At 30.2% G+C, this 10,615-nt stretch overlaps 1 long non-coding RNA gene across 1 annotated transcript; it reads right to left on the bottom strand.

The window, feature by feature from the left end:
- Positions 1-1,129: 1,129 nt before the first annotated feature.
- LOC148921557 (uncharacterized) lies at positions 1,130-2,878 on the bottom strand. Its single transcript, XR_016122834.1, has 6 exons — positions 2,719-2,878; positions 2,474-2,603; positions 2,303-2,371; positions 1,678-1,749; positions 1,515-1,587; positions 1,130-1,412 (listed from the first exon to the last, which is right to left on the bottom strand). It is a non-coding gene; the product is annotated as an uncharacterized LOC148921557 (long non-coding RNA).
- Between the last annotated feature and the right edge of the window lie 7,737 nt (positions 2,879-10,615).

Here is a 10,615-nt window from a genome sequence, read left to right as displayed (position 1 = left end):
AATATCAACAAAATATTATTATTAAATATGGGGCTACGTTCTTGTAATAGAGCTATGTCCTTGTAATGCCCTTTTATTAATGAAATTGATGCGGCTATAAATAAAAAAATTCAGTTTTATCGAAGGATTCTTTTCCTTTTATTACATTTCAACTAACCATACTTTTCTCTTCTCCCTCCTCGACCAAAAGAGGGATACCCATCAATAATCAATTACTTGCACTTCCTGAAATATTCGATTAGAACTGTTTGTAGGTTTTAAAAACGGTAGCTAGGCATAACTAAATTGAAGACTGCTCCGTTATCGGCTGACTGGTTTTTCTCGTCCAACCAAAAGAAATTAATGAAAAGTACAAATGTGACAATCAAATGGTGGATATTAGAAAAATTAAATAAATATAATGGTGGAGATTATAATCCAATAGTAGCCAAATTTAAAGATAACATAAAGACACTACCAAAGCTTATGTGGCAATTTGACAGTTACGATGTGTTTGGATAGGTGAAATAAACTTGAGATTTGGACAAAAGTTAGAACTTCCAAATAGACATACATCAATTCCCGTGTTTGGATTAAAAAAAAAAAATTAGAAATTGTAAATGAAAAAAAATATGGAATTTGGAGGTCATAAATACCAACTTTAAATTCTATCTAAATAATTATCATTTCTAAAATTCCAAGAGAAATAGAGTTCTAAAATATTAAATTCCATGAATTAAGCAGCGGAGCCATAGCCAGTAAGTATATTATCATCAATCCATCCAACAAGGTTATGAATAAGCCTCACTCTCTTGCAGATTTGTCTTCACATAGGAAGTTGGAGTTACCGTTCCTATCTAATTTTAACTCTCTTTACATTTTAAAATTTAATTTACATCATTTTAAATTCCTCAATACTTCCACATCCAAACACATCGTTGGTAAATCTTTGTTAAAGAATATGTTGAACATTTTTCATATTTAGTGAAGTAACTAATGGGGATAATATTTTATTATTATTCAACATATTCCTTCCTTCTCCCATTTTATGGGTAATTTCCTACTTTCTAACATAAAGTTTACAATTGGCATCCACTATGAAAAGTAAGAATAATATATTAGTAAAGAATGATTAATTTGTGACAATGGATAGAAAACTAAGAACACGGTCCACTTATAAAATGGATAGAAAATCAAGTCTTAAACACATAATGTTCACTTTATACTGAACTTATTCAAAAGTTTCAAATACCAAAACCTTGTCCTAAAACAAGTTATAAATAAGTCTATAACATAAAAGTAATAAACTTATTACAGGGCCAACATGAAGAAAACATCACGATTTTCCGGAGTCGATGATTCTTACATAATAAGAACTCTCTCTACTCAGGTTGCTTTCAGCACAGCCTCATGTCATAAATTTCACGTTCCATCTATAGAAAAGAAAATTCTGAATATATTAGAACATGCAACATGCAAATTACAACATGCAAATTAAAACTGAGAAATGATTAAGGATTCAAAATAAATGTTACCCCAACAATGCGATTCAAATTCTCTTTGGCGACAAGATATTCACGGTTGACATTGTCAAGAGCCACAAGGCACCTACAAGCACAGAACCATACATATAAGTATTATTCACAAATTTTGTTAGTAGATTATTTGGCGATCATGAGAGAACAAATAAAATCTTACCCTTCTTTGTTCTTTGCTTCACTTGCTTCAACGAGCTCTTGACAGGCAAGGGCAACCAGGCCACAGGCATTACTGTAATTCCAAAATGCAGTAAATTAAGAAATTAAGAAGACCAGGATGTGCAACAAATTATACAATACAAAAATCCATTTGAGCTCAAAATATACAATACAAAGATCCAGAGGAGACCAGTAAATTTTAAAAGAAATTCTTAGCAATGATGTCCTTTATTCTTTTATTTTGAGCTGAAATGGTTTCTTCGCATATTATTTTTGCAAGGGCGAACCAAGAACTTTCATATGGGTGAGATATAAATTTATCTTGTTACGTTTAAGGAGCTACTAGGATGGAGTAGACTAATTTTTTGTGGAATGTAGTGCGTTAGTTTTCACTAAATATGCTGAATTTTTTAAAAGCAACACTAAATTCTTATTTATCTAATTATTTCGAATGGGCTCAGCCCATTCTAGTCTAAGGGTGGTTCCGCTCTATGTTACAGCATACATCACAAATGCGTCAAAATCATAATTCTCCTTTATGTAATATATTAGTAATTAGGGAGCATATTCTAAAAAAGTATCCAATTGACAATTATGACCAGCAAAAGAAAATAATTGGCAATTACCTCGTGCTACTACTTTTAAACCTGATTGCGAGTTTTTTCACCTCAGGATAGTTGACATCAGGCTCACTCCTAATTAAATTAAAATTGAATTCTCCAAAATTAGTATCTATATATATATATATATATGTAAACTGCAATTAGTTCATGGAAATAGTGAAGGAAATTAATTACAGATTTCTTGTGAGTTCGGCTCTGTAATCTTCAGCTACACGAAGGAAATGGTGATAATTTCGTCAACGAAGCGAGGGTTGATTTCATCTTGTAAATCTTTTATGTCGTCAAAGTAGTCGGTCAAAATGCCCTGCCAGGAAACATATACCATATTTCATAAAGCTTACCATATTAATCTTGTAAAAACGTAAAAGAGAAGGCAAGATATATTTATAAGCAAAGCAATATAATGGGGGTGAACTGACTTGTTCTTGCAAGGAGCTGATGAGTTCCTCGAGCTGTTGGCTAAGATCCTTCCCTTTCGCAGCCATTTTCTTCGTTGAGAGAGAGAGATATATATATATATATATATATATATATATATATGAAATTGAAGTGAAATGAGAAAAGAGAAGGCAATATAAGATCAATTAATGAACAAAACCTTTGTATATATGCATGGTTTTATAGCCTGTATATATGTTGTTTTTCATGACACATAGCATGCGTATGTTGCTAGCAGTATGCAGTGCGAAGTAGCATGAGCTTTGCATGTCTCTGGTTTCATAACTTCATCATGAGCTTCACGCTGGTCTTTCTATATTGCTTGGCTCCTTTATTCATGCTTTAATTAATATGTAGGTATGTTGACTTTGGGTTGATAAATTATCATTTGGGCAAATCTTTGAGCTAAATTTAAACCCAGCCCGCCTGATCTCATTAGATAATTCATCCTATATATTATATTATTTTAATGAAGTCTAAAATGAGCTAAGGGAGCACCAATTAATCTTTTTTTTTCAAAGGCCTAGACATGCCTAGGTGGGTTGAGGGTTTCAAATCCTAAGTTCAAGCCTTACCCAATTGAAGAATGGGTCGGGCTAGACCATGGGCAGGCAGAAGGTTTCAAAACCTAAGTCCAAGCCCTATCCAATTCAAGAATATGCTAGGTTTTGGCCCATTGAACCTCAGGCTACCCAGTTCGGCTCATGAGCCGCAAGCTAAATGATGATCCCTAACTAGAACCAACGGTTTGGGTCCATGACTATATTACTATATCTGGATCCACAAAAAATAGGAACCTTTTGTTTTTGTTTTTGGTCAAAAGGAACCTTTTTTTAGACACTCGGCAGGTCCTCATGCCAGTAGGGGTGGGCACAGTCCATATTCGGTCTGTTTCACCTCAAAACCACGGCCAAACCAATTATAATATAACAATTTGGTTCGGTAGGTTTGGGCCTAAGTCCAATTCTCTTTCCTTTTGCATTTTTTCAACACCGTTAGTCCAATTACAACAAAAACTTCTCAACTTGCTGCATACTTTTTTCATTTTCTAGAGTATCAAACCTTCCTAAAACTCAACATGATATAAAACTTTAAATTTCAATAACTAATATAGCTACAACTCAAATATCAATAACTCCAAAGGTCCGCCAAACTTCAAATTCAACATCCACATAAAGTTATTATCTAATTATAGTACATGTAAAATAAAATATAAATAAATATACAAGTAGACGCCCCAGTTCGGTTTAGGCAAATTTACAAATGCTCAAAATCAAACCAAACTAAATGATATATGGTCCAATTCGGTTTTTAAACCATTTAACTTTTTATTGGTCAAAATCAAACGAGACCAAATCAATAATTACGGTTTGGATCGAATGGTTTCATCAGTTTGACTGGATTGATGTCCACCCCTACATGCCAGTAATAATTTTGTGGGTATTATTCAACATATCCCTTTACTATCTCTTTTATGGGTAGTGAAATTTTATGCGTAATACTAACTAGAATTACTTACACTAATACCTTATGAGGCTTTGTGTGTTTTCACAAAATTCCTTGTGGTTTCAAAAATTACATTAATACCCCCTAAAGTTTCAAATTTTTTTTTTTTTTAAAAACCTATTTTTCGTTGATTGTTTGTCCACAAATGATGATTTCAATTATTAAAAAAAACTTACGCAAATGACAAAATTAACCTCAATACATGTATGAGTAATTTAATCTTAAAGGCTAACTTTGTCATTTGACGAATTTATATATATATATATAATATATATAAATCATCAATATGTGGACCAAAAATCAACGGAAGGGACTTTGTGAAGTAATGTTGTGTCTTGAACATTTTTGTATATTTAGTGCAGTAACTCACGCGACTAATAATTTTATAGGGTAGTATTCAACATATTCCATCCTTCTCCCTTATATGAAAGTGTAATTCTATGGGTAATTTCCCACTTTCTAACATAAAGTTTACATCTGGCATCGACTATGAAAAGTAAGAAAATTAGCTATAAGAATGATTAACACATATGTGACAATAATGGTGGAGATTAGAATTTGTGCTCCAAGATTAGTTAGGCAAGAATCTTTTTTTTTTTTAATCCAATCGTACATTTCATAATAAGAAAATATAAGTAAATGTTAGATATGATATATTACGGTGGTCTAAGCTTAAAAAATAAATAGAAAATCAACTCTTAAATAGACATAATGTTCACTTCATAGAGAACTTAAGTTGCTTTTGGTCCAACCTCATTTTCATAAATTGCGCACTCCATCTGTACAGAAAATGAACTTCTGAGTATTAGGAAATTTATGGGAGAACAATAATCAATGCAGCTGTCATGTTTATTTCTATATTGCTTCGCTTCGCATCTAGAATGATCAATCAATGTACTTAGGGTCTATTTGGGAGTGCTTCTAGAAGGGCTAAAAGAACTTTCTAATAACCAAAAGCGCTTCTGACAGCATTTGGCAGAAAAGTTTAGAAGCTCTTTTGGGTCATAAAAGTGCTTCCTGGAGAAGCACTTGCTATGTACTTCTTCAGGAAGCACTCCCAAGTGCTTTTCCACAAAGCACTTTGATTTTTTTTTATTTAAATTCAAGATTTTTATAATAAAAGCGCTTTTGTTAGAAACGCTTATGAGCAGAAATACTTCCTATAGAAGCAGCCAAACGAGCCCTTAGTTATTTTCAATCGACAATCAAATGCATGATATATATATATATATATATATATATATAGAGAGAGAGAGAGAGAGAGAGAGAGAGAGAGAGAGAGAGTTGTGAAACATTCAAAATAACAGAAAATGCCCCTGTGATTAATGCAAACATTAAGAATTGAAATTATAAGTAAATGAAGATAATATGGTAAATTTATATCATATTTATAATAATATAATAATAAAATAAAAATAAAATCAGATAATGGACCTTATTTTTATGGAACACAACACAACTACCCATTTTATCTTTCTTAATTATAAAAAAAAATTATTTAAAAAAAAAAAAAAAAAAACCATTAACATTGTGCAAAAGGGCTAGTCTTCTTTGAAGCGATAAAGCTGAGGCCTTTGTTTATTCGTAGAATGTCCTTTTTAGTATTCATGTATGTATAGTCAAAAGCCTCTATCTATTTTCTCTATGTATATGTTTATCATATGGCATATAGACGACATATACGAGAAAAGAAAGGGGAAAATACAATGTAAAAGCATGCAAATTGAAGCTGATAAGGGATTAAATGTTTCCAATAAGTATTTGGGGAATGCTAGTAACCTTTTCTCTAACCTTCTCTTTGGACCTTCTCCTTTTTTTGCTTGACATGTGTCATTCTCCTTACACTTAAAACAATATCATTAATATATTATAAAGTTAACTTTTGCTTTCCATGTTTACCCTTATTAAATGTATTCAATTTATCCAAAAAAATTTCCCAACTTTCTTACCATCTTATTAATTTTTTTTTTAAATGTCAATTATTTTTTTAAAGAAAATGTCTACTTTTTTCAAAAAAGAGGAAATGTCCGTTTTTTTTAAATAATAAATACAAAGGATTTTTTTTTTTAATATCTAAACCCTTTGTGTTAAAAAAAGGAGGGGGGGGGGGACATTTCCTTGTAAAAGCATATATTTTCTTTAAAAAAAATAATTGATGTTAGACAAAAAATTAATAAAATGGTAAGAAAGTTGTGAACTTTTTTTAGGATAAATTGAATACATTTAATGAAGGGTAAATTTGAAAAGCAAAAGTTAGCTTGTATAATATATTAATGACATTGTTTAAGTACAAAGAGAACGACACATGTCAAGCAAAAAAGGAAGAAGATCCAAAAGAGAAGGTTAGAGATAAATTTGCTAGCATTCCTCTAAGTATTTTACCTCAGCAATGCGATTCAAATTCTCTTGAGTGACAAGATATTCACGTTTGACATTGTCTAGACCCACAAGGCACCTACAAGCACAATAGTTTCCTTCAAATGGATAATATGTGGTTGAAAACAAAAAGAATTGATTTGTTATTTTATTTTTATTTGGCAATCATGAGAGAAAACAAAAAATTATTAGTTCATGGGAATAGTGAAGGAAATTAATTACAGATTTGTTGTGAGTTCTGCTCTGTAATCTTGAGCTTCACGAAGGAAGATACATTCATGGACAAAGCAAGGATCGTTTTCATCTTATAGTGTTTGTAGAATAGAAATTGCAATATAGTGTGTACTTTTATGTTACTCTTATCTTGGTATTTTTATAGGTTTATAGAATATAAATTGCAACACATTGCATATTATTATGTGACTCTTATATTTGTATTTTTTTCGGTTTATAAAATAAAAACTGCAACACAGTGTGTACTTTTACGTTACTCTTATATTAGTTTTTTTTTTTTGTTTTATAAAATATAAACAGGCAACACAGTGTCTATTTTTACGTTACTCTTATATTGGTATTTGTTAGGTTTATAGAATATAAATTATAACGCAATGTGTATTTTTATGTTACTTTATATTTTTATTGTTAGGTTTAATACATGTATTTTTTACAACATTTTTAATAATACACACAAAATTCCAGTATAGCCGCACGGCTATACTCGTTTTAAATTTTTTTTAAAAGAAATAGTATCGTTGACCAGGCTATACTCGGTTTTTTTAAATTTTTTAAAAAGAAATCGTATTGCCGCATCACTATACTCGGTATTTTCTAATTTTGTTTAAAAATAAATAGTATAGCCCCCCAGCTATACTAGGTTTTTCAATTTTTTAAAAATAGATACCGCAGCTATTTTTTTCAATTTTTTAAAAGATATCACAAGATATAGTATAACCAGGCGGCTATACTCGGTTTTGTCCTTTATAAAAAAAAATAAATCGTATAGCCGCACGGCTATACACGGTCATGCCAATCTATTTCAAAAGAAATCGTCTAGCCACGCGGCTATACTCGTTGTGCTCCATTTCTTTTTAAAGAAATAGTATAGCCGGTCGGCTGTACTCGGTTTTTTTCAATTTTTTTTTTCAAAGAAGCTATAATTGATTTTGCCAATGTTTTTCGAAAGAAATAGCATAGCTGAGCAGCAATACTCATTTTTTTAACTTTAAAAAAAAATAGGATAGCCGCTCGACTATACTTGGGTTTCTTTCTCTAATTTTTTTTTTTTAAAATAGTATAGTTGTCCTGCTTTATTTAGCCCTTTTTTTTAAATAGGCCTAATAGTGATGGATATATATCTATATATATATATCTCGAATCCTCTTTTTCTTTTATCGATATTTTTTTAACAATTTTAGTTTATCAATAAGATTAATTTAGATCATTATCCATCACTATTAGGCCATATCTGTATTGTTCCCTTTTCATTTTTTACATTTCCATTATTACTATACTCAATTTTCCCCATTGTTTTCAAATGACATAGTATAGGATACTGAAGCATATATATATAACAATTTCATTGTATAAGAGATCCGGAAGCGAAGCTACTTCATGCAATCTCACTACCACCTCCATAAGTCTGCCATCAACACCTCATTTCTCTTCCTTCTGGTTATGGAAGATGGGGATATATGGTATACCCATGTTTTAAAATTGTTTTTAAACAATAGTATAGTTGTGCAGTATTACTCAGCTTTTTTTAATAAATAAATAGTATAGTCGAGCAGCTATATTCTTTACATCTATATATATACTAGGATCCTCTTTTATATATATATATATATATATTTTCCTTGATTTTCGTTTATCAATAAGGGTAGTTTAGAGCATTATCCATTACTATTAGGCTATTACCGAGTCTCTATTGTCCCCTTTTGATTTTTTACTTCCCTATATTTTAATAATACTGTATTATGCACGTACATGCCTATATTTCAATAACAGCCTCATCTCTTGACCACCAAGAGATTGTGGTCACCTATCGTTGGATGCTAATCTAATGGTTCAAAAAAAATTTCTTAAAAGGAGTGCAAGAGTGAGTGAACCGTTGAATTTATATCCAACGGTGAGTGACACAAATCTCTTAGGACCCCTGTAGTCAAGAGATCGGGACTGATTTCAATAATACATCTATGTTTTGTAAATGTCTTAAAAGACTTTATAAACTTCACATTTTTTAAAAAGCAAATGTACAATACTCCTATTGAACTTGTACGTGCATATTTTCTACAAAATTTTCAATAGTACACACGAAATCCACATATTATACACATAATTATCACATGTTATTGAATACAAATAATATATATTGAAAATTTTAAATAAATTATATTAAAATATTATATAGTGGCCAAACTTTTAAGTTGTAATTTGCCAAAAATTTTCCGAATAAAATACGTACTTATTTTATTCGTATAGCTGCGCGGCTATCAAAAATTAGTATCTATAAAGTATAAACTAATGCAACTAGGAAGGTCCTTTTTTGCATAATCTTTTTTATTTAAATGGTATAACCGATCGGCTAAACTATGGTGTTTTTTTTTAAATAGTATAGCCGGGCCGCTGTCTCGGTTTTTTTCTAAATTTTTAAAAGAAATAGTATAGCCGATTGGCTGTACCTTGTTTTTTTTCCAATTTTTTAAAAAAGGAAATAGTATAGCCGATCGGCTATACTCAGTTTTTTTTTTTTTTTTTTTAAAAAAAAAGTATAGTTATGAGGCTTTACTCGGCATATTTTTCATGTTTAATACACATATTATTTACAAAAGTTTCAATAATACACATAAAATTCATGTATTATACACATAATTATCACATATTATTGAATACAAATAATATATATTAAATTATTATATAGTGGCCAAACTTTTAAGGTGTAATTTGCCAAAAGTTTTCTGAGTAAAAGACGTACATATTTTATTCGTATAGCCACGCGGCTATAGCAAATTAATATCAATAAAGTATAAACTAATGCACCTAGGAGGGTCCTTTTTTCATAATTTTTTTTTTCTTAAGTAGGATATTCAAGCGGCTATACCATTTAAAAGAAATAGTATAACCGCGTGGCTATACTCAGTTTGTTCTAATTTTTTAAAAGAGATAGTATAGCCGCCCGCTAGACTCTGGTTTTTCCAAATTTTTAAAAAGAAATCGTATAGCCGAGTGGCTATACTGGTTTTTTACCAATTTATGAAGTTAATTAAAATATTTAGTACTAATTATTGACTAAGGAAATAATAATTAAAATAGAATTATCCAATGAAAGTAATTAAATAAGACTAAGATATTATTTAATTGCTAAACATGTCTATCCAGACGATATTTGCCGGATTAGGCCTCTCTCGACGAAAATGTGTTGGCGGAGGTCACTTTCTTCGAGGGAAGTCTAATCCAGTAATATTTGTCGATGTAGACCCTTGCCGACGACTTGTCGTCGGGAGGTTTTTTGCGTGTTATTTTTTAATTTTAAAAATATAAAATTAATTTTCTTTACTTTTATTTTTTGGCCAACTTCTTTAATTTATGGTATGAAATTAAGTTGTATCTTAGCCTTTTTTAATTACTTTAATTAGTAATTATATTTTAATTATTATTTCTCTAGTGAATATTTAAATATTTTACTAATTTCATAAATTACTTAATGAATAGTAATTAATTATTTTGAATTATTTTGTGGACTTTGTTTTTAAATTTTTACATGAAATAATAATTAAAACATTATATATATATATATATATCTTTATAGCAGCACAACTATACTATTTAAATATTCGAATATATTTAAGGAAATATGACAAAGGGCATCTAAAAAGATAAGCAATAATCACACAAACAAGGCATAAATTTTCCCTCAACCCTAAAGCGTCTACAAAGGAACAAAGCTTGACGTATTAACACATACCATGTTAAATTGATTCATTATTTCAAGGCTCCACT

This window comes from Prunus mume, linkage group LG1 (assembly GCF_029339155.1).
Source record: "Prunus mume cultivar Tortuosa linkage group LG1, ASM2933915v1, whole genome shotgun sequence".
In the NCBI taxonomy this organism is placed as follows: domain Eukaryota; kingdom Viridiplantae; phylum Streptophyta; class Magnoliopsida; order Rosales; family Rosaceae; genus Prunus; species Prunus mume.
Note: the sequence above shows the minus strand (reverse complement) of the source record. Positions and strands in the feature narration are given on the sequence as shown.